The sequence below is a fragment of the Pongo pygmaeus genome, chromosome 22 (assembly GCF_028885625.2).
Source record: "Pongo pygmaeus isolate AG05252 chromosome 22, NHGRI_mPonPyg2-v2.0_pri, whole genome shotgun sequence".
Lineage (NCBI taxonomy): Eukaryota > Metazoa > Chordata > Mammalia > Primates > Hominidae > Pongo > Pongo pygmaeus.
In genome coordinates, this window is record NC_072395.2 from 29,483,603 (window position 1) to 29,509,127 (window position 25,525).

Below are 25,525 nucleotides of genomic sequence, written 5' to 3' on the forward strand. Positions count from 1 at the left end.
TAGAAGAAAATTTATTTTTTCTGAAAGAAATTGACAAGATTGATGATGTTCATGCCTTTTCAAACATGAATATATATCTTGCCATTTAAAAAAATTATAAATGTTGTAAGCATAAAAACTAATGTTCATCAACAAATAAATACAATTTAATTATTTTTCTTTTTATGCTTACAATCCACTTTGACAAGTTGGAAAAAAAAATGTGTTTTGTCTCAGAAAACCCAAAAGAGAATGTCCACAGAGTGGACAGACCTATCCCGTGGAAATTCACATTCACTAATTGAGATTGTGTTTACTCCTCCAAGCTTCACCACCTTCTTCCCAAAATTAAATGCCCACATCTTTGTAAAACAGTGTTATCTGTTATTTTACAGGCATTTAAAAATATTTGAATAAATTAAGGCACACAGACTAATGCAGATGATTAAGAATATAAAATATATTCATTTTCAAGTTGACTATTAAATTTCTTTTTAAATTTACCCTTTATTTTTCTTTCAAGAGAACCTCCTGCTACTTTTCTCTCTCACAGTCATATCTTTTCTATCTTTTCTTTTACTGTTTTGCCTTTTCTTTCCTCATTTTTCATTATTTTTCCACTTATGGTTGGATTTTGACTACAAGTGACAAAATGCCTAAGAGTGATTTTAACAAACAGAATTAATTTTTCTTTTTCTTTTTTTTTTTTTTTTTTTTTTTTTTTGTGAGAAAAGTCTCCCTCTGTCACCCAGGCTGGAGTGCAGTGGCGAGATCTCAGCTCACTGCAAGCTCCACCTCCCAGGTTCATGCCATTCTCCTGCCTCAGCCTCCCAAGTAGCTGGGACTACAGGTGCCCGCTACCACACTCGGCTAATTTTTTGTATTTTTAGTAGAGACAGGGTTTCACCGTGTTAGCCAGGATGGTCTCCATCTCCTGACATCATGATCCACCCACCTCAGCCTCCCAAAATGCTGGGATTACATTGTAAGCCACCGCGCCTGGCCAAACAGAATTAATTTTTCTCAAAAAATGAGAAGTCAAAAGATTGGCATTTTTTAGCATTAGTTTGACTGTTCTGAGATGCCATCAGGACCTCATATCTTTCTGTTCTCTCACTCCACCATTATAACAGTGCTGACTTTCATCTTCATGTCTGTTACTGCATGGTTGCAAGCTCCAGTTCATGCTACAACTTCAGATATTGCATCAATATTATAATGTAGAAGAAATGTGAAAAGCAGTACTAGACACTCTGTCCTTTCATCAAGAAAGATAAAGCTTTCCCAGAATCCCTAGGAAACATTCACTTTGATTTTATTGGTTACATATAACCATTCAAACCATTAGAACTATAAATGTTACATGGTCAAACCTAGCTGCAAAGGAAGCTGGAAAAGAGAATATACACCTGAAGATATTGTTGCGTCATATAAAATCCAGGTTTTGTTCACATAAGAAGAGGAAAATATATATTGGATAAGCAACTAACAGCACTTGCCACAATGACCTACTCAAAGGGTAGCAAATATTGCCTATTTTTATACATTCACTAATTCAATTGGGCTAACAGAGGACCCAGTAAGACCCTTACACAACTATTTGAAAAATAAATTTAAATAATCTCTAATTAATATAATGGGTGTTCTTAGTGCAGTGGGTACTTTTAAAGTGCTTTGTGGCTTTTGATGAAAATTGTCTTAGTATTTAAAACTTTTTCTTACCCAATTTTTTGCCCCATTGAATTAGCAATGCTGTAAAGAAAGGCATCTTATTCCATTTTTTGTTGCTATAAAGGAATACTTGAGGCTGGGTAATTTATAAAGATGAAAAGTTTATTTGGCTCACAATTCTGGATGGCTGGAAGGTTAAGTACTGGGCCACAGCATCTGGTGGGGGCCTCAAGCTGCTTCTAGTTATAATGGAAGGTGAAGGGTGTACAGATCATGTGACAAGGGAGGAAAGAAGAGAAGGGAGGAGGTGCTGGTTCTTTCTATCAACCAGTTCTCAAGAGAACTAATAGAGAAAGAACTCACTTACCCCTGTGGGAACACATTAATCTATTCATAAGGGATCTGGCTGTATGATACAAACACCTCCCATTAGGCCCCACCTCCAAATTGTATCCCATTGGGGATCAAATTTCAAAAAGAGATTTGGAAGGAACAAACAAACCATATCTAAGCCATAGTAAAAGGAATGGCTTTTCAAAGGTAAAATTTACTGAGTGTATTAATATTTTACCAATTTCCAGCCAGGAGAGTATGAATGTTGCATTATTACATTGCTTTGAAACAAAGCATTATTCTTAATTCAGAAGTTTAAATTCAGATGTTAATGTTGCATATTTAATAATGCACAACCAGTACTAAAATCCTCATCTAAATGACAAATAATTTTATTTCGAATCCTTTATAGAGGTTCACAATGTTTTAACAATGTAGTTTTGACTAAATGGAAGTAGTCAAAACCTGTGAGATTGGAAATAGTATTTATAAAACATAAACAACTCATAGTAGGATCCCACATTGCCAAAAATAATAATAATGATGATTTCAAACAATCCTGATTTTCTGATTTGCAAGATTGGTAAATTCTTTCAGGAAAGAAATTGCTTAACTCAGAAGCTCCCACAGTTGCTTTTCTATTCTAAATCTTCTGGGATGTAGAGATGTCAAGATTGCGAAAGAGTTTAAATCACTTTTTTCTCCCACTTATGCCATACATCTTAACTTTTCTCTCTTCCTTCAGGTCTTCTCTGTGCTATGCAGATTGTTCCTTACCTCTCTCCCTTCATCCTTTCTTTTTCCTTCTCATCTTACCAAACTACCAATTGTTTCCCTTTTGAATTTCCTTGAAGATTGCTCCGGGTGTCTCTCAGAGAGTCAGCAGCAGAACCAAGGGGAACAGATCTGGTTGCATAACCCTAAGGCAGGGTGCTGTCTGCACGCCCTTGTAATTCAGAGCTTGGCTGGTGCATGAGTAATAACCCAAATTACCAAAACACTGCTTTAAGAGATTTATAATTTCAGTCTGGGGTTTTGCTTTAGAAGACTTTTCAGCTCTTTGCCACTTTTTCTTACTCTCATTTTATCTTTTTCTCCTTTTAAGTTTAGTTATTGTTTTTAGATATTTGATACCAAATGATTTAAATTAAACTTAATTTATAGTAACTGATAGAATTTTCAATTTTAGAAAATGAAAGGCCGCTGAGTAAATGCCACCTCACTTCCCTCCCCACAGCCACCCACACAAACCTATTTATCCAGCACAAAGCCCCATTAATACATTCTGATAATGGCTACAAAGAAGTAAGAGATTTTTCCAAATAAAACTCCCCTTTGTTCTTTTAGGCCTCTTTAAATAGTCAAAATATGTGTCATTAAGTTAATCTTTAAAGTGCCTCTTTAAATGACTAACAATTCTCATTTCAACTGTTATGGCATAAAATGTAAATTTAATTATATACAAAGAAATAGTCTTCTTCCTTTGTACCTGATAATGATAAAGTCATAAGCTGCCTTAAATTTATCTCTCTGCTTAGCCATTTCCAACATAGTTTATTGTAGGTATTAAGTGCTATTTAATGAAATTACACATAAAATTAAATAAGTGTTCAGTCCTCCCGAGGTGAAACAGTAGCAATTCAGACCTTAACTCAAAAACCTCTTGAAAACATTATGGTTCCAACTTAGTTCTGGTAATGTGAATCAATTGTGTAGCTATCTGAATACTTCACCCCTGCTCATCACTCTCCACATTCCTGCATCATAAAAGCAGAGTCTAAAGGCGCAACATTGACTTTCTGAGAGTAAAAATGTCTCAAATATGAGAACTAGATACTTTTTTGTTTAGTTTATTCACATATTCTTTCCCTGATGTAATACATGGATCCTGTTTATGTTTTGCTTAATTTAGGCAGAAAAAGGTCACTAAGAAATAGGTTGCCATAATTGAGTCAGCCAGGGCTGAAGAACAGTAATCACTTTAATGACTAATTAAAGTTCAATTCCTGAAACATACCAAATAATTTAACAGGAAAAGTGAGAAGGAATCTAATGGCTTGAAAATTAGAATTTGCTGATTTTGAAAGTTTTTTTTTTTTTTTTTCTGGAATTGGAAATTGATAGCATCAGGAGGCAGACAAATTTCTAGGCAGACAGGGCAGAAGGTCTGGTGAAACCAGACCTTCAAGCCAAAGACAGCTTAAAGCCTGAAAACTGAGCTGCCAGAGTCCACAACTGGAGTGAGAACTTCCTCAATGCCTTTTAGCCAATTGAATGGTGCTTTTTCCAGGCCATGGACCAATCAACACACACTTCCCCCTTCTGAGCCCATAAAAACCCCAGACTCAGTGACACATTGAGACTACCCACCTTTGTGTAGGGGCTATGCACTTCAGGTCCCATCTTGTATCGAGAGCTGTTCTGTTGCTCAAGAAAACCCTCCTCTGCCTTGCTCACTCTCTGGTTGTCCATATAATCTCATTCTCCTTGGACATGAGACAAGAACCCAGGACCCACTGAACAGTGGGTGCAAAAGGTGCTGTAACACTGTAGTTCTCGTGCCTTCCACCGGTACTGGGTGGCCGCACCACATATACGACAGGAAGCAGTGATGGGGCTGGGCCAGTCCAGGAGCCATGGGCTGTAGCCGGGTTGCACTGAACGAGCTGTAACACAAATGAACTGAAACATGTCCCTCCTGCTCGTGGCACTGTGGGTAGCAGGAAGGAGAGACAGCAGTAATGACCCTTTTGGGCTCAGACCTCGGGACTCCCCAGGCAAGAGCCATAACACCCCTTGGGGTTCTGCAGTTGCTGGCATCTGCTGGTTTTGGGGCACTGCTGCATCCTCCTCATCCAGACGCCAGCATCCAAGGTGAAAGACGGTCACAGCATGCCCAGGCCAGCCGTAGGCTGAGCACAGAACCACGGCAGATGCAGAATCCCGGCCAGTGGCACAAGCTGAGTGCAGCCAGCCAGGCCGAGTGGGTGGAGCAAGCCCCGCAGCGGGCCAGGAGCCAAGCAAGGCCCAGGCAGGAGCACCACTGGCTGCAAAGAGTTCTGGCTGGTGAAGAGGCACCAAAAGAATCCTGTGTCAAAATGACTTTAGATATAATCTAGAGCAGACTCCTCACTTTGTAATGACTGAAATGCAGAGAGGCAGAAACATGCTTGCAGTCTCAAGCTGTTCATTGCCAAATCCAGACTTGAATGAGGGTGGTTTTCCCACAGACTTCCCACTGAAGCTTGAGGCCTCTGACATAATATCGAAGCATTTTTCAGTGGCTACTATTTGGACTAGATAATATATTCAGGGTGATTTTTAAAGTTGGCCATTTTCCTTCACAGGTGAGAAATTAAACAGTATGGAAATGATAATTACCTTTCACGTAGTTTTTAACTAAGAGAATGTATATAATAATACTAATGTGAATAAATATCCAAAGCCAAGGTGTTTCCAAGACTATGTGTGACAAGTATTCAGAACTAATAAGAGTGCTCAAATTAATGTTAATGTCTCTTTCTGTTGGTTTGTGACTTGCCAAATGTGAATTATCTCCTCAAATACACACGTGAATTGCCTGCTGATGATTATTTGACAGGACACATTTTACCTGCAGCAATATTCAACATTTTACTACCCACGGCATTATTTGAAAGATAATCAATACTTTTTGCTAAAGCTCCAGGCACTAGACGCTAATCATATGCAACACTACTAGACAGAAAACATAAAGTCAGATTTACGTGTTTCTGGCACTCTTTAAAATGATAGTAGGGTTGTGATTATCAGGTAAGATTTGCTATTGAACCATGAGGTTTTGGATTATCTGTTAGGACATGGGAGTTTCAGCAAACATTGATTGTGCTTCTGATATTTTCACACTTAATGAGATGGTCGATGTCAGGTTAAGTATAAGAATGACTGAGAACTCCATTTTGGCTCAGAAAGGCAGAAAAAGGTAAAAGAAAGAGAACTTAACAGTAGAAAGCATCTAAGTGGCTTCTTGCTTTTGGTTCAATCTAATAGATAAGAACTTGAACAGGAAACTCATATCAATCCAAAGATTCAAACTTATCCTGATATAAGGAGACTTTCAGACCAAGAGAAGAAAGCTTATCTGTGATTAAATTGAAATTTGCTTGGGATAATTATTCACCATCAGTCACACAATTTAGACCTAAAATTCACAGATGTAGGAAACCAGGATTACATTATCTTTTCCAAATTACAGTATCTTTTCAGTTACTTATTTAGTTACTGAAATATTCTAGAATAGTTGATTGTAAATGCTTCTGAGAACTTAAAAATTACATCCTTTCTCTCGATTATGTGTTTTTAAACTTGTCTCTTGGGATTAGTGAAGCTATTATGATCACATTTCACAGAGATGACAAAGACAGGAAGCTAATATGCTAACATGAAAGATTAACTTTAATTATATTCTTCTATGGCTTGTGTATTTTTTAAATATAGACATTCATGTTGCATCTATCTACATTTATGTTGCATCTATCATATGTCATCCAGACTCAATCAACAATTCACTTCTTTAAACTATTAGCAATAAACTAAAGCATTTGTTAGCATGCTGGTTGATTTATATTTTAAACCTAATTCTCCATCCAACACTTTAATGTAAAAACTGAGCACTGGAACAAACAGCATTAGTTTTTCCTTGCTAAAATAACAAGTTTGCCTTTAAAATTGTTTACTGTTGTAACCTGTGAATTAATGTGCCTTGTAAATATGCCTTGTTAACTGATTAATGAAAGGTTTATACTTGCAAATTGTAAGTTAGATTGAGGCAGATGAATAGATAAATGCATCTATTTGAAATGTACTTCCTATTGAATTCACCTAGGCCTTAGGTGGGGCTTGGTTAATAATAAATTTTCAGGTAATTCAGGGTGATTTTCTGCCCTGTGAACAGATCACACTCACTGCCAGCTTTAGTGACTGAAATGAGCATCGTTCTCCACCTCTACCTTCACCACATTAACTCAAAATTGATGTTTTTGCCCGTTTTTCCAGAATGGTGCAATCAGCAGGTGATCACCTCAGGAAGAAAACCAATGTCTTTATTCCAATTGTTTTTATTTTTCCCAGACTCCTAACAACGATGGCTTGTGGAAACATATGGCCTATACACTCACTATGAATGTTCGTTGAATTTCATGAATATTTCTCCCTTTTGCACCTATTTTCTTAATAATCCCTTTGAGACTTCAGCCCTCATTTGTTTACTTAGCATACATGCAATAAGGGCTGGCTAAACACAGCCATGACAGGATGTTCCGCAGGAAAGCCTGTTCTACACGAGAGACAGATAAACATGACATTTCACTGAATGCAATAGAAAGAGTACTGACCTAGTGTTTTGAACAAAAGAAGCAACGATTACTCGAGAGGAAGGAGGAGAGGTCATTTGAAATGGTTTTAAAGATTAAGTGGAATTTTCTCAAATGTTTCAGGTTGACATAGCATTTTAGGCAAAAGGGAAAATTTGAAGAAATAACGTGGAGGTTAATTTCCCTTTCTTAAAATTTAACATAAGTCAAACTATGTCATGACACCTACTCAGAAAATTGGGTAAATTAAAAATCATTCCTAATGAAGATACTGAAAAAAAATTTTAATTGGTATCAGAAAAATAAAAGGTAAATAATGCAGATGGAAAAGATCCTCTTGGGAGAAATCAAGTAGATAAAACAAAAATACCTTGGTGTTGAACACTTCAAATGAATTTAAAATTTCTTTTCTTAACTTTTTTTATAATGTTAACTTTTTTTGTTTGTTTGTTTTTTAGATTCAGTGGGTACACATGCAGGTGTGCTACATAGGTATATGGCATGATGCTGAGGTTTCAGGTATGAATGCTGTCCTGAGCAGAGTACCCAGTAGGTAGTTTTTCAATACTTGCCCCTTCCTCCTCTGCCCCTTCTAGTAGTCCCCAGTGTCTGTTGTTACCTCCTTATGTCCATGAGTACTCAGCATTTATCTCCTACTTATAAGGGAGAACATCAGGTATTTCTGTTCCTGTGTTAATTTGCTTAGAATAACGGCCCCAACTGAATCCATGTCTCTACAAAGGACATGAATTTGATCTTTTTTTATGGCTATGTAGCATTCCATGGTGTCTATGTCCACATTTTCTTTATCCAGTCCACTGTTGATGGGCACCTACATTATGTCTTTTCTATTGTGAATAGTGCCGCAATGAACATATAAGGGCATGTGTCTTCATGATAGAATGATTTATTTTCCTTTAAATATATACCCAGTAATGGGATTGTTGGGTCAAAAGGTAGTTTTGTTTTAAATTCTTTGAGAAATCTCCAAACAGCATTCCAAAGTGGCTGAAATAACTTACAGTCCCACCAACAGTGTATAAGCATTCCCTTTTCTCCACAGCCTCACCAGCATCTGCTATTTTTTGACTTTTCTTTTTTTTTTTTTTTTTTGAGACACAGTCTTCCTCTGTCGCCCAGACTGGAGTGCAGTGGCATGATCTTGCCTCACTGCCTCACTGCAACCTCCGTCTCCCGGGTTCAAGTGATTCTCCTGCCTCAGCCTCCCAAGTAGCTGGGATTACAGGCATGCACCAATACACCTGGCTAATTTTTGTATTTTTAGTAGAGATGGGGTTTTGCCATGTTGGCCAGGCTGGTCTCAAACTCCTGACCCCAAGTGATCCTCCTGCCCCAGCCTCCCAAAGTGCTGGGATTACAGGTGTGAGCCACTGTGCCCGGCAATATTTTTTTGTCTTTTTAATAATAGCCATTCTGACTGATGTGAGATAGTGTCTCATCGTGGTTTTTATATGCATTTCTTTGATAATTATTGATGTTGAGCATTTTTTCATGTTTGTGGGCTGCTTGTATGTGATCTTTTGAGAAGCATCTGTTCATTTTTTCCTCATTTTTAATGAAGTGATTTGGTTTTTGCTTATTGAATTGTTTATGTTCCTTATGGATTCTGGATATTAGATTTTGTCAGAACCATAGCTCATGAATATTTTTCCCATTTTATAGGCTGCTTAGTGTATTGATAGTATCTTTTGCTGTACAGAAGCTCTTTACTTTAATTAGGTCCTTCTTGTCAATTTTTGTTTTGTTGTAATTGCTTTGGAAGACCTAGTCATAAATTATTTCCCAGGGCTAATGTCCAGAATGGTGTTTCCTAGGGTATTTTTTTAGAATTCCTATAGTTTGAGGTCTTATATTTAAATCTTTAATCCATCCTAAGTTAATTTTTGTATATGGTGAAAGGTAGGGGTCCAGTTTCATTCTTCTGCACGGCTAGCTCATTATCCCCTGCACCATTTATTGAACAGGGAATCCTTTCTCTATTGCTTGTTTTCATCGACTTTGTTGAAGATCAGATGACTGTGGGCGTGCAGCTTTATTTCTGCTTTTCCTGTTTTGTTCCATTGGTCTATGTGTCTGTTTTTGTATCAGTACCATGTTGTTTTAGTTACTGTAGCTTCATAAAAATAGTGTGAAATCAGATAATGTGATGCTTCCAGCTTTGTTCTTTTTGCTTCAGATTGCTTTATCTATTTGGGCTCCTCTTTGGTTCCATATAAAATTTAAAATAGTTTTTTTATAATTCTGTAAAATATGACCTTGGAAGTTTGACAGGAATAGTGTTGAATCTGTAGACTGCTTTAGGCCATATGGCCATTTTAATAATATTGACTTTTCCAATTCATGAGCATAGAATATTTTTCCATTTGTTTGTGTACTCTATGGTATCTTTCAGCAGTGTTTTGTATAATATTCTCCTTACAGACATCTGTCACCTCCTTGGTTAGATGTATTCCTAGGTAACTTAGTTTTTTGTGGCTATTGTAAATAGGATTGCATTCTTGATTTGACTCTTAGCTTGAACACCATTGGTGTATAAAAATGTTACTGATTTTTGTACTTTGCTTTTGTATCCTGAAACTTTTTTCTCATTTGTCTGAATCATCTAGGATTTGTTTTAGCAGTATCTTGTAGTTCCCCTTGTAGAGATCCTTCACCTCCTGGGTTAGATGTATTCCTGGATATTTTAGTTATGTTTTTGGTAGCTATTGTAAATGGGGTTGTATTCTTGATTTGGCTCTCATCTTGAACATTACTGATGTATAGAAATGCTACTGATTTTTGTACATTGATTTTTGTGTTCTGAAACTTTACTGCAATTGTTCATCAGTTCCAGCAGCCTTTTGGTGGAGTCTTTATGATTTTCTAGGTATAGAATTATATGTCAGCAAAGATAATTTGGTCTCTTCTTTTCTTACTTGGATGCCTTTTATTTCTTTCTCTTTTCTGAGGGCGTTAGCTAGGACTGTTAGTACTATGTTGAATGGGAATGGTGACAGTGGGCATCCTTGTCTTGTTTCAGTTCTTCAGGGGAATGCTTCCAGTTTTCCCATTTGGTATGATGTTGGTTGTGGGTTTTTCATAGATGGGTCTTATTATTTCTGGGGTATGTTCCTTTGATGATTGATTTTCTGAGGGCTTTGTTCATGAAGGGATGTTGAATTTTATCAAATTTCAAATGTCTTCTAAAGCAAGAGATGGATACAGTTCAGGGTATGTAGCTATTTACTTTTGTGCCCATTATAGCTTTGTGACACTCTGGAATTTTTCATAAATTTACCTTGCCTTTCTTAAAATATGCCTACAAAGGAATATTGAAGAAAGTCATAGGATGTTTGTGAAAAGAGTATAAAGTGGATGGGAAGGACGGGAGAGAGTTGTACCTAATTGACAAAGGTTTTCTCTGAAATAAATTCAAAAACTAGTTACAAATGTTATGAAACTTGCTTAAATAAAGAACACTTGAGTTTGAATCTGGGTGCTTTCCATATCCTTGACTTGAGCCCTTGAGTAAAGTACTAATTCTATGTATTTAAAAAAATAATAATAGTACCTGTCATACCCAATTTGCTCGGTCAGTTAAGTATTTATTATGCACTCTACTCATTTGTACATTCTAACTGAGCCTTATAATAGGTAAGTGTGGTATGTGTATACACTCTAGATCAGAGACATCTAGTACCCCACAAATGAGTGACAACCTTCAAATATTCACCAAGAGCCTGCAGGATAATCCAGTAGACCCTACCCTACCATAATCTATGTCTGTATTTTGCAACTCATGATCCCTTAATCTCAACTTTGGCTCTAACTCCCTTGCCTTCAATGTCCAAATGGACATGTTTCTCCATGTCTGTCCTTACTTTCTATCTCACCCTCTTGCCATGCACCCAAAGCTGAAGAAAGAGATTCACACTTCATCTCACTACAAACCACATCCCAGTTGGGGCAATAGGTACACAGCTGCTGTGGAGTGGTCAGAAAACTACAGAATGACAGGGGCTGCAGGTCCTAAAATGGTCACATCCCAGGAGCTCATTTTCTAATTGGTGACATATAAACAAATAATTATAATTTGTGGATTTGACATTAATGTTTTCAAAATGTATATCTAAGGAGAATGTGGATGCATTAATTATGAATGAAGAGCTTCTGAGAGGGAGGAGAGGTGTCAGGATTCCATGTCAAGGAAGTAAAAGTGCCAAAGCTCCAGGGCAAAGAACACTGTGTGTATAAGCAACTGCATATATTCTTCTGATAAGTACAAAACAGATCATTCCTACAATTATTTTTTCCAAGTAAGTATTTGGGGAAAAAAATAGCTTGGGACATTAGTTAGGAGACTCAAATTACTGTAAAGAATTATAGTAGCAGATGAGACGAATAGATCATTGACAAGATGAAAGATTACCAAATGACTTTCTTTCAGAATGTAACTGAGATTAAAAATTTAAAGACTGTTCATGGTTTTGTAATTTCTACAGCATCACTTATTAATACAAGAATCAAAGACTAGGACAGAGGATAGGCAGGCACAATGAGGTCAGAGGACAGATTTAATAGAGGATAATGAAAAAGATGAGTAAAAATATGGGAACTGGGGACAGGGAGAGGTTTCTTGTTTCAAATTGTGTGAATATGGATGCACCTTATAGGCTCTAACACCCTGAGCAGATGGGAGGTATTGTTTTCATTATTAGTCCAATAATGTGTATATGATTCCTTAAATCCCTTCGAAAATGGCTATAGGTGACAACCAGGTAAGGAAAGAACATACATCGGACATGTGCTTGCATTCCAGTTCAAGAAAACCTTACAAAGTGTCTAGAATTAAAACCTAAAACTTATTCTAAAGAAGCTTATTATCTACCACAGGAGACAAATATAAGCAGAGAATTCCAAATTAACATGCCAAGAACTACATAAAAAGTGAGGATATGCATTTAGTCCAATCTTCCTAGAGGAGATGATGCTGAGGAAATTTTAAAATATAGTAGGATTTAGTCAGAAAGCTAGAAGGACATTTCAGGCAGAGGGAACTGCATGAGAAAAGGCCAGGAGACTGGAAAGAGCATTTAGCTAAGTTATCGAATCCAAGAAATACTTTGCACTATATATTCATACTGTTTATAAGATGGAGAAAAGCCTAGAAGAAGGAACATCATGAATTATTGTTCACGACATCTTCACTTCTCTGTTCTTCCCTCAGTGAATATAGTATATTTCACTGTCCCACTGATTTTAGGATTAACCATATGATTAACTGTGACCTACGGAATGTTAGCAGAAGGAGTGTGAAAACGAATTGTGCTTGCCCAATGCCTACTTGTTCTCTTTCCCCTCTGCCAGTGCATGAAGATCATGCTCTGACTAGCCCACTGCCCCAAGGAGAATGGAAAACATGGGGAAGAGTCCATCCAACCCACAGACTTGAGGTCTGGAAGCAAACCCAGCTAAGTCTAGCCTAGATCTGCTCACCCTAAGCTGGCTGGTAGACATGTGAGTGATTTAAATGATTCATATTTTAAACCTCCCAATGTTAGAGCAGATGTTATGCAGCAACAGCTGCCTATACATTGCTGAACATAGCTGTCTGTTGAAGGAATACAAATATTTTTGAATTTATTATATTTTGCTTCACAGTATCTGCAAATTTGTTGCTTACTTTTGTATTAAAGAGAATTCTACAAAATAAATCATATATGTAAAATATTATTTATGAAGTGAGAATGTCTCTAAGATTATGTGTTATATTTCCTCTTAAACAATCGTCAGTCATTAACTTTATATTCATTTGAATGAATTTTGTTTTGTATACTTAATGTATAAAACATGATGCTATGAGACACATATAGATAGTAAAATAGTTATTAGAGTGAAGCAAATTAACATTATCTCACATAAGCATTCATTTCCCTCCACCCACCCATGGCAAGAGCAACTATGATCTAATCACTTAGCAAAAATCCCAAATACAATACTCTATTATTAACTATAGTCCTCATTTGTACATTAGATCTTTAGGTTCATTAACTTTACCTTGAGGGTTGTTTTACGTGACTGTACTGTCATTATCAATTGTCTTTGATGGCCCACAGGTGGTGAACTAAAATCTTCTTTATTCCTAAGCCTTCTTTTCAGTACATTGTTTTGGTTACTGTCTCAGGAAAAGAGAAGGCCCAGGTGGGAAGCAGAAAAAAACCAGTTGTAGGTACAGGGAGATTTGATTTAACATACTTAGACAATTACATAAAGGTCCTCACTACCGTGGCTGATGTATAGTAATAGATGATTAAGAAGTATTTAGTTCATTCTCACAGCCTCCCCTATTCCCATTAGCCAGTTTTGGAAAATCTCCCTTTAAGGTTTTCAAGTTCATGATCATTTGCATTTTGATGATGGCCAAGGTAAATCGAGCTGTTTCTTTATTGGTGCAATTAAGAGAAAAAAAGTCAGAACAATCCTGGCTTTTTGGATTTTGATGAAATTTTCAGTCTGTTTTGACATTTGAGTTTCTGATTTTCTGTGATCTGTCATTTATGAGTGCTGCAATGAATAAGTGAGAGCCATTAAACAGCTGCACAATTTGGGGGACTTTTCACAGCCCAGTCGTAGGACTCAGCAGGAGATCAGTAAGGATTAGACACAAAGAAACAGGCATTTTAATTTGAGTAATATTAACATTCACAAACTGTCATATTATGGAAATCACTGGGAGTGTGTGCACTCTGCTATTGAAACAAAAGCAGAAAAAACAACAAGAGGAGCTTAGAATTTGCAAGATGTCCTCAATGGCTGGAAGACGATACACTCAGGTGAGCCTGAAAAGTGGCATTCGGGAGGAACAAATTTGGGACTGAAGGAGACACTTAGGGGAATACCCTGAAAACTTCCAGGTTCTCCAAAGCACCTTTGTCCTATTAAAAGACCTCTCTATGAAGAGGCTGCTATATCCTTGTCCTGGGCAGTAAGCTAGCAATGTTTCTTTATTGAGGAAAGGACAGTATGGAGACACAAGAAAGTATAAGAAATCCATGACACCGTTCCTCACTTCAGGGATTCTCGAAACTATTTATACACACAGAAACCTACACTAAAACACTAAAACTGAAGTACACATAAGGGAATACCATGTAAGTGAACTTAATACGATCAGTATAGCTTAATCTAGCTCAAATTTCATTTTAGAATTTTGTAGCAATAAAGTTATCAAAAATATCAAGCCAGGCTATTTACGAATAACCCCTTGTAAGAAATTAACTTTGAGATGAGTTTTGACAAAAACAAAGGATAAGGATTGGTATAGATGGTGGAAAATGTGTGAACAAGAAAATGATAGTAATAACAGCATTTCTAAAAGTGCAAAGACAAAACCAGAGGGTGCAAAGAAGGAAAAAAAAAAAGATGTAAATGCTACAAAGTCAATCTTGTGCAACCTCACACATTGTTGATACAGGTTTAAGCTTTTGTGAGGGCCCAGTGACCACTAATCTGGTAACACCTCTGCTAAATGCAATCTCTTCACTGCCCTGTAACTTCTGAAATAAAAAACTCATGTGCAATTCCACAGGGGAGTCCCACTTAGAAGCAGAATTGAAGGTCGTCAGAGTTATATGGTAGATATGAGGTGTGGTAAGGGGTCAAAATGACAATAACTGGACTTCTCTGACTGATGAGGCACCAATTAACAACACCCATCTTTTAATTGTAGTTTACTGGTAAGATCATCGAGAAAGGAGAGCTCATGTCTACTGTTTTGTAATATATATGAAGAGAACACTGTAAATAACCTTCTCTTAATCTCACAAAAATCCCTCTCCTCCCCACACCACCGTGAAAAATCAGCTTCATCCACATGTACAATAGCCAACAAAGTAAAACAAGCCTTTCTAGTTGATAACTAAAAAGAATATAAAGTTTGCTCCTGAACTTACCCAAAAGAAGTGCTGAGAAATCGTGAATATATAAAATTCTGATAAATCCTTTCTGTATTTCCAGTTTAATTTTATGACGATATCAGTTCTTTTGTCTTTATTTTCTATTATTGTTTAATCATCCCTCAGCATTTTGGACTTTAAGGTCTTTGTCTCTTATGAGCCAGAAAATAATCATTTGACACCTGATGCTTAAATAAACCTGAAGAGGAGTCATTAAAGGAATCTCCAAAATGCTAAGACTCGCTTATATATGTATCAAAGAGTGAGATTTCTAAGAATTAAACATATCCTTCTTTTCTTTCTTTTATTTTATTATTACTTTCATCATTTTGTTTGGGCTTCCCTGATATTAGTATGTACTTATTAAAGGCAGTTGCTTATATTCTTCAATATTCTTCAATCTAATGATATATGAAGCAGCAAAGTTATTAAGCACGTTCATGAAGGAGAAATACAAGCAGTGCCAAAACAGTCTTGGAAAATAGAATTGACCTTTCTAATTTTTGCAATCTATCCATCTGACAAAGGTCTAATATACATAATCCACAAGGAATTTAAACAAATTCAAAAAAAAAAAAACGTTAAAAACTTGGCAAAGGACATGAATAGACACTTCTCAAAAAAGACATGACATTTATGCAGCCAACAAACTTATGAAAAAAAGCTCAACATCACTGATCATTAGAGAAATGAAAATCAAAACCACAATGAAATACCATCTCACGCCAATCAGAATGACGATTATTAAAAAGTCAAGAAACAACAGATGCTGGCAAAGTTGTGAAGAATTACGAATGCTTTTAAACTGTTGGTGGGAATGAATGAAAATTAGTTCAACCATTGTGGAAGATGGTGTGGCAATTCCTCAAAGATCTAGAACCAGAAATACCATTTGACCCACAATCCCATTACTGGGTATATAACCAAAGGAATATAAATCATTCTATTACAAAGATACATGCACATGTCTGTTCCTTGCAGCACTATTCACAATAGCAAAGACGTGGTATCAACCCAAATGCCCATCAATGATAGACTGGATAAAGAAAATGTGGCACATATACACCATGGAATACTATGCAGCCATAAAAAGGAATGAGATAATGTCCTTTGCAGGGACATGGATGGAGCTTGAAGCCATTATGCCCAGCAAACTAACACGGGAACAGAAAACCAAACACCATGTGTTCTCACATGTAAGTGGGAACTGAACAATGAGAACACATGGACACAGGAAGGAGAACAAAACACACTGGGGCCTGTCAGGAGGTGGGGTGGGGGAGGGAGGGCATTAGGAAAAATAGATAATGCATGCTTGGCTTAATACCTAGGTGATCGGTTGATAGGTGCAGCAAACCACCATGGCACATGTTTACCTATGTAACAAACCTGCACATTCTGTACACATACCCCAGAACTTAAAATTAAAGTAAAATTTTTTAAATAACATTTTTATAGTTTAATGATTTCTGAAAATTAATAAAGCTTCTATATCCTAGAAAAAGTACTACCTCTCACTCTTCAGAGTAAAATATATTCTTAGCAAAAAAAAAAAGAAAAATCTATTACTTCAGAAAACTTAACTAGTGAGGCTAGACAGTGATTTAGGAGAGAGGGGTCATTATTCAAGAAATTTTGCAACAGTAATCACAGAGTATCAATGGCAAGATATACAGTGGGATAGGAGATAGAAAAGGAATATGGCAGAGTAGAATAAAGTCAAGAAGAAGGAATAACAAGATGAAATGACATAATAAAATGGTAACAATAACAGTATCAAATTATGATTCTGTATTGTGGGGTGAGTTTTCCTGGCCAGACCCCTGTCCTTCCGCTAGGAACTTCTCCCACAAGTACTTCTGCCCTGACCTCACCTGCACATCACTGCTGTGTTAGGTTCCATGCATGCTGCTCTGATGATAACACTCCCTTGCCTTATGGTTTTGAGAGATCTTGGATTATTGATTAATTGCCCAGGATTTATACTCTTCAGTTACCAATCCCATATATTCTGTGAGGCCTTGTTTTCCTTTCAGTCACTGCCATATAAAATTCCCTGCTCAAATCACCTTAGCCTTTTTTTGTATTTCTTCTTTTCTTTCCCCTTTCTTTGGCCCTGAATTTCTACACACATTTCAAGCTCTAGACCTTTGATTTCACCCTTTCTCCCAAGTACAATTATTCATTTTCCACAAACCTAAATCCTCCACTACTTTCAGAGAAATGTAGAAAATATTAGCCAAATTTTCTCTGTCTCCTTGTTCAAATTCCTAGTTCAGTGGGTATACAAGCTCATGCTGACCAACCTACATTCATGGGTCTGTTTCGCATCCCATTCATACTGTCTTGGAGAGAAGGAAGAGAGTTCTATGTGGGTATGTGTATGTGTGTTGGGTGAGTATCCTGTCTCTACATGGGACTGCTATTTAATCAAATCTCTAGGTGTGAGGTTCTCACATAGACAGGACTGTGGGCTATTAGTGTTCTTACCCATAACTGAAAACCTTTGCTTTTTATGTTTCTGTGCCTTTACACAGGGTATCAGCTCCTTGACTGTTACCTCTTTTCAGTTAATAGAGAGACCCTTTTCTTCTAAATCAGTTTGCCACATCGGGGTAATGATGAACAAATGAATTCAGTTCTTTCTATGAAGTACCATATCCAGGATCATGTAGAATTTCCATAACTGAGGAAGGCATACATATTGTTTCTAGAGATAATAAATTTTGGCTGGATATAAAAGAGCCATCAATCTTAGTCTTGAAAAATTCTGGTTTGGAGCCAACAACCTTATAGCATTGTGCTTGGTTTAATCCAACCAGGCAGTGAGACAGATATTATAACCTCTCACTTGGATTTTTCTTATTTTTCAGTGAAGTTCAAATGCCTTCCAAGGAAAGCTGAGCATTAACAAATCATCAATATATATTATTATTTCCAAAAAAAGTACTTGTAAGCATCATACACATCTTTCCTTTAAGTAAAATATTTTTAACTTTCTTTATGATTCTTCTATAGGCTGGAATGCCTGTCTGCATTAGTAATAAATAGGAGGTGTTTGTCTGAACATAATTGTCAAGTCACGCCTTCCCCACATATACTTTGAAAAGCCCAGTATCTATTGATTTTATGTTTTGCAGCATCTTCACTTTCCTACCCCAAGCAAGTCTTCCCTTATGAGACTTATAGAAATTTCAGTTAAACTTTTTGGTTTTACATTGCTGTAAATGCTCGAATACATAATATGTTACTTGTTTTCTCCCATTAGAACCTATTTTCCTGCACATCTATTAAATGTGTATCAAAGCCAATTTGTTTCATTCCAAAGTTAGCTTTAAATTTAATCTTGATAAGGCACACTGTTTTTAGTCAAATCAGGCTGTGATAACAAAATGCCATGGATGGAATGGCTTATAAATAACACAAATTTATTTCATTTATTTCACACAGTTCTGGAGGCTGGAAGTCCAAGAACAGGGTACAGCATGATTGGTTTCTGAAGAGTGGCCTCTTCTGGGTTGCAGACCTTTGCCTAACTGTTGTATTCTCACATGGTGAAAAGAGGGCTTGAAAGCTCTCTGGGGTCCTTTATATTAGGCCACTAATCCCATTAATGAGGGCTCTGCTCTCATGACCTAATTACCTCCCAAAGGCCGTAACTCTTAATATTGCATGTTTGAGGTTAGGATTTTAATATATGAATTTGGGGGAATGCAGTCCATTACATACAAACCACTTTTAGAGGAAATACCTTTTTCTCCAGGAGAGTTTTCTGATTTATTTTTTAAAATTTTTAGTACTTTGATTCTCATATTTTCTCATTATTTTAATAGTGTCTATGATGTAGACTACAGCACAGTCTTCCTGCCAGTTAGATAATCCTTTACATCTTATAGGTAAAATCTCAGAATTATGCTATATTGTCATAAAGGGACAATGGAGTTTTGGAGCCACTAAGGCGCCCTTATGGCTTATCTAATTTAAATTGATGAGTTAGTTTCTCCTACAAATTCTCTACGGCATACTAGAAATTACGTTAAATTGTAAGTCAAACCCCAATGATTTGGCTACAATTAAGGAAGCCCACTCATGCCACTAAAGTGTGTGACACAGAATATTGTTTCATCTTTGTGTAACTGTAAAATTGGAAAGAATCTTACATGTGCTCCAGTCCAGAGGTTTCAATCCCTTCTCCCCAGGGACTTCAGGGGGTCTATTCTTTCCTAGGGAGGGGCTGGTGTCGAGAAGATGCAACTTTCCGCCCCTAACTCCATTTAATCAGAGGCCACTAATTCGTTCTGTTTTATAAATTGGTAAAATCTGAGTATCTTCCCCAATTATCTGTTTCTGTTCTACAGCATGAGAGACTGTGTATCAGATAATATTTTTCACTCAGTTAAAGCATCTGAATCCCCACCCTGAATGACTACAAGAAAAATCCATTTGGAATCATGTTTCTCTATCTTAATATTTTCAAGAATTTCCAGAGGATGCTTACATATCTCACAAATGTGCTGTGATTTTGATTTACTGTCTTATCATAGACATCTCCTCCAAACTATGCCTTCTCTCAACATAACTCTATCTCAAACATGGATTCACTGCAGTCTCAGTATTTCTGAAAGTAAACACTGAGAATACTGTTTAACAAAACTTTACTAAAGGTTTTTGAGCCATTGAGTTTTCCAAGCCTCCCAAAGACATTCCAGGGGCATGTTAGCACCATATGTTACTGTTCTTGACAGTGTGTTAAATGTTGTATCCTGAAAAAGCACATCCATAAATTTTCCCTTTTCTGGCTTTATTTCCCACCCCTCTTAATCTTCCATCCTGAGAATGCAATCCCAATATCCTATTCCATGTATTTTACATTCTCTTTCCAGTACATCTGAGCTAGGTCTTGTAGCTCAGGTCTCCACTAGTGCAATAATACACTTAGTTATTTGGCTTAACTTTACTTAATTGCCTTAGTGGCCAGGACATACGGTAGACACAAATGCTGAGGGGGACATCTGCTGTCCTATGCAGTAGTGCCTCTGTGTCACCTTCAAGCAAGGCTACTCTTAAAGGAGTGGTGGGCACTTCTGCAGGCTCAAACGGTCCAGGAAATCTGAGGGGATGAGATTTTCAAATGCATCAAACAAATGTCTTCATCCAATAACTTTGGGTCTCATTTATTGCAGCCAGGCCCCTACTCTTGTCATGGCAGACCTAACTAGTTGGGGACTTTTACTTTCTCTGGAGCTCTGATGTCCTTAGTTCCTGAGCCTGATCCTCAGCCTTTTCTGTCCTCCAGCTGCAAGAAATAGGAATCTCTCTTTGTGTTTCCAAAGATTTCCTTTGGCTTTCACATTTAGCCTTTTATTGATGGTTAATCTTTTTCAGTCTTTCATTCTTGCTTCCCAAAGCATCAATTGCCCCCAGCAAGTACTGTCCAATACCATTGCCCTTATAATAACTATTTGTCTCATTTATCTCTAATGATTAATACCCTGTACCTAATAATGCATTTCCTTCTACCAGTATAGCATCCCAGTTTACCTATGATGAAAGCTTTATAATTTCCATCTTGTGTCACAGCATCTTTGTTCTCTACCTCATTGTCCACTGAATAATGGGTGATCTAGCTTCAAAATCTCATTTTAGCCTCTCCGTTTTCAGACCATTCTCAGATCAACTGTCAGGCCTAGTTCTGTAGTAAGTAGCCTCAGATGACATTTAGAAAATTGAGGGTTCATTAAGAAATGCTCTTGGGATCAACAACTGTGGGAGAAGGAAACAAAAGCAAATTTAGGTGGTGTGTAAAATCACAACAAGCCCTCAGCCAAATTTACAGGATGCTCTGAAGCTGGCAAATCTCTTCAGAATTAAAGAAAGGGGTCAAGCCTTTAATATGCCATGATTAACCAGTCACTGGTTGCAAGCTACCACCTCTCCCACAGGGAACCCAATCCCAGGAAGGGGGTATGATCTTGAATAAGGCAGCTACTGTCTGTCGAGGACAAGTTTCCGAATGGGTAGACAGCTAAGAAATTTTAACCCTCAACCTTTGGGATAACTGAGGAATAAATCCTTTAGTCTTAAAGTGGAAATCTGAGTGGCAAAGCCTGCCCTCCATTACAGAAGGATTAAGTACTGATAAGGACATGTCTAAAAGACACAGGAACCAGTTTGAAAGATGCTCACTAGTTAATTTTTGGCTAACGTAAATATCAAAAAGAATAATGATGACAGTGAGTTTTCAAATATTGAATGAGAAAATAATTTGACTAAATATATTCTGAATATATTTAGTATATCCATATGTATCCTGAAAAGAAGAGTGGATGGAAGCTCTTTTTTGTGGAATAATGCCAGTTCCTTAATGTGAAATGACCATATTAAAAGAATTAGATCATTTTCAAACATCAATGTATGAATTGATTTAGTTATCAATAGTTGCTAAAACCTTTAGCTGATAATTTGTTGAGGATCAGGATTTCACATAAATTACAATGTGTCAACATACAGAATACACATTAGTGACCAAGGGGAAGAAAGCACCTTTACAATGGGGTGGTGTTGTAGATACTACCTTAACCAAGAGATCAAACTTGACATCACCAATAAGAGAAGGAAAAAAAACAGACTTCATTAGCTTTCTAATTTAATTCAATGGGAAGTACATCTGTATTATTCTTGACAAAATATTTAACTTGAGTCTGATCATAAGGAAGAAATTGGACAAATCTGGATTGTGAGTTACTTTGTAAGACAACCAGCCTCGATTACTTAAAAATATCATAATCATGAAAAAAAAGTGTAAAGAGACTGTCCTAAATTAAAGATGTTTTTAAAAATGACAAATATACTATCAGATCATTAATCAGATCCTGAATTGAACATAAAAATAGCTAAAAAGAACATTGTGGGCTCAACTGAGTAAATATGAGTATAAATTATATATTAGATATTACTGTATCAATATTAAGTTTTCTGAGTTTGATCATGCATTTGTAATTATATCATGGCTGCCTACTAAAATACTAAAGGACCAAGTGTTGATATTACCAATGTACTTTGCAAAGAATTTTTTGAAAAAAGACATGGAGAGAGATGGCAAAGTGTTAACAACTGGTGAATTGTTAACATAAGTAAAGTTTCTATGGGTATTTGTAATATTATTCTTTTAATTTTTCTATTGGTTTTATTTTTTAAAAAAAATATATAGGGGAAAATTCTAAAGTTAAATTTAACCCAAGTCCTAATCTAATGTCTGCAAATCTATTAATAAGATCTGTGTTCACGAACTTTAACTGTGTTTTGAATTCTGATTACAGCCTTCTCTATACCAAGCCTTTTCTTTCTAGCATTACAAGCAAAGTGGTTTTTAAGAAAAAATACGTTAAGATACCACTTTTGTTTTAACTATGTTTCTATGACTCTGATCCACGTCCTTTTTTTAACAGTTATTTTCACCCTGACAAATTCCTACAACTGTCAAAATGAAATCTCAACCTTAGTTATTTTCACTAAATGTTTTCTTTTTATATCTTTTATGTTTCAGGAGACTACTTCCATTAACTGAACTGAAAGAGGAGACTTGAACTACTCTCTCTCTCTCTCTCTACATATATATATACACATATATATGTGTGTATATATTTTTTTTTTAATAAAACTTTGTAGGTGGGTATGGTGGCCATGCCTGTAGTCCCAGCTGTTTGGGAGGCTGAGGTTGGAGGATTTTGAGTTTGAGTCTAGCCTGGGCAACATAGGGAAACCCCACCTCTTAAGAAAAAAAAAAAATGTTTTCTTTCAATTTCCTATTCTGATAAATATTTTTTCCCTTCTCATTACCTCATTCCATCAGAATCACATATCAAACCTGTTTTTGGAAAAAAAAGTAAAATTGAAGTTCTATATCAGCCAATCTTCAGAAGGATTAGGGAAAAATAGAACACAAATGTATCTCAAAGTATATCCAGTAGGACCCAAATAAACTAATGCCTCGCTTAAAGAGAAGAGCTAACCCTCTGTCTTACCATTTTTCAGAGCTATGGGACATATTTAAGGAATATGTCTCTCATTTCCTACATTTACAGGCTTTACTATTCTTACAGAAAAAATATATCAAAATAATATAAACACATTCAAAAAGCTTCAACCCCATAGATATGTATGCAATCTTGGAAGCATCTTCTCTTAACTTCAGGTTTTCAATGATTTCAAAAGTGAACATTTTACCTTCTCCAGTGCAGTTTCTGAAACAATAACTCTTCAATAGAACTCAAGTAGATTTTAACGAGTATGTATTCCTTTGATGGTTTTTTCCTTTGCTTTCTCTCATCTCTCAAATGCCTTAGTACCTATAGACTCATATATTAAAATATATGCACATAATTATAAACCTTTAAAATGTACTTTTATAAAGGCACTCCTAGCACAATGCATAAAACAGTGAGCTATTTTTAATTTCATCATGGGAAATATGGGAAGTTAACGTAGAAGGAGATAAAAAGGATCCCAAGTCATTGTTTTTTATTGGAAAAACACACTAGATGTTTTGTAAGGAGAGAAAAATCTCTATAGGATTGAATTGCAACAGAACCTTTACATAAAGCAGTTTTATTTGAAATATATTGTTCCAGACAGCAGTGAAAAAAGAAACCAGTTTTAATCTAAAATGCTTCCAGGCTCAGTCTCCTCTGGCCAATTAATTTGATTTCAGTAATGTTCTGGTTGCCTCTGCTTGGCAATAGCTATTAAATATAGTGCTGTGCCTTTCGGAAAACTTTTACTTTACTTAAGAGCCAAAAGGTAAATCTGTGGAAAATTGGACTAGGAAGTGAAATATGATTTTGAAATGGAAAAATATATTAGCTCAAACTCTGATAAATGAGAATCATTTTGAAAAAAAATAGGTGACAACAAGTGCCAGTCGGCATCCATCAGCCATCAGTCACATTTAAACAAAGACTAGGCAAGCCTCATTTACCTATCTACTTAGCTACCTAGGTTTTCAAATATTTCTTTTTTATTTTATTCAAGTTTGGGGAAGAGATGCCAACATTTTCTGATAACATTAGGATTAACTTCAATGAGTGTTGATTGGAATGTACTGGAATAGGCACTCGTATAAAAATGATTAAGACACATATAAGATAGTACATGCCCTTTGGGCAATCTAATGTGTAAAATTAGGGAAATCTTATAATACAAGAAGAAATAAGGTGTATTATTCCGTTCTTACATTACTATAAGGAAATACCTGAGACTGGGTTATTTATAAAGGAAAGAGATTTAATTGACTCACAGTTCCACGTGGCTGGGAAGGCTTCAGGAAACTTAACAATCCTGGTAGAAGGCGAAGGGAAAGAAAGGCACCTTCTTCACAGGGCGGCAGGAAGCGGAAGTGCCAAGCAAAGGGGGAAAAGCCCTTTATATAAACTCTCAGATCTCCTGAGAACTCACTCATTATCATGAGAATAGCATGCGGGTAACTGCCCCCATGATTCATTTACCTCCCTTCAGGTCCCTCCCACGACACATGGGGATTATGGGAACTACAATTCAACATGAGATTTGGTGGGGGGACACGGACAAACCATATCATAAGGTGACCAAATAGGTTGTCTATCTCAGCATTAAGTAATTTAAACAACAACCAGTTATTTAGCTGACAATTCTTATGAGCAGTTGCTGGTCTGTACCAGCCTTTGTTAATCTGGCCTGGGCTTGCCCCATGTACCTGTGGCATTTGGAAGTTCAGTTGTGGCCTAGTTTTAGACTGCCTTAGTCACATGTCTTTCCATTTGGCAAAGAGCAATAATAACTGCAACTAGGATAATTGGGGAGGAAGTCAATTGAATGTGATAGAATTGGAAATAGAAAGAATATGCATTTTGGATTTCAAGTTTACTCTATTATAACATAATTAGATTAGCTTATTTTTAAATGAGCTATTTTTACACTGGTTCATTTTATCCCATCTTGGTCATTTTACTGTTGCCTCAAACAATAGTTTCTTTCCCCTCCTCCTCCCAGAACTAGTGTATATAAAGTCAGATTAAGACCTTACCCTTTATCCACCCAACATCTCATAACTTCTTTAATTTCTTCAAATAGCACATATTCAAAACTTTCAAATATGATTTGCCTCTTTTTCTTCTTCCCTTTTCATATTCAATTAGTTGCCAATGTCTTCTAAGTACCAGCTCCAGCATCGTTTTCCCACTTCTATTCCCACTACTTTCA